Source organism: Arachis hypogaea, chromosome 11, assembly GCF_003086295.3.
Source record: "Arachis hypogaea cultivar Tifrunner chromosome 11, arahy.Tifrunner.gnm2.J5K5, whole genome shotgun sequence".
Taxonomy (NCBI): Eukaryota; Viridiplantae; Streptophyta; class Magnoliopsida; order Fabales; family Fabaceae; genus Arachis; species Arachis hypogaea.
Genome location: NC_092046.1, coordinates 76,994,687 through 76,995,044, shown reverse-complemented (window position 1 = coordinate 76,995,044; position 358 = coordinate 76,994,687). Strand labels below are relative to the sequence as shown.

At 39.9% G+C, this 358-nt stretch overlaps 1 non-coding gene across 1 annotated transcript; it reads left to right on the top strand.

Moving 5' to 3' along the window:
* The first annotated feature begins 250 nt into the window (after window positions 1-250).
* LOC112725069 (small nucleolar RNA R71) lies at window positions 251-358 on the top strand. Its single transcript, XR_003164199.1, has one exon. It is a non-coding gene; the product is annotated as a small nucleolar RNA R71 (small nucleolar RNA).

The following is a 358-nucleotide window of genomic DNA, read 5'->3' as shown; positions in this document are numbered from 1 at the left end:
TTTTGTTCTGAGCCAATATGGCATTCAGAGTATCAACTTCAATAACTCCCTTCTTCATAGGCGTCCCATTATTCACAGGATTCCTTTCAGAAGTGTACATGAACTGGTTATTTGCAACCATGTCAATGAGTTCTTTAGCTTCTGCAGGCGTTTTCTTTAGGTGAATGGATCCACCTGCAGAAGTATCCAATGACATCTTTGATAGCTCAGATAAACCATCATAGAATATATCCAGGATGGTCCATTCTGAAAGCATGTCAGAAGGACACTTTTTGGTCAACTGTTTGTATCTTTCCCAAGCTTCATAGAGGGATTCACCTTCTTTCTGTCTGAAGGTTTGAACATCCACTCTAAGCTT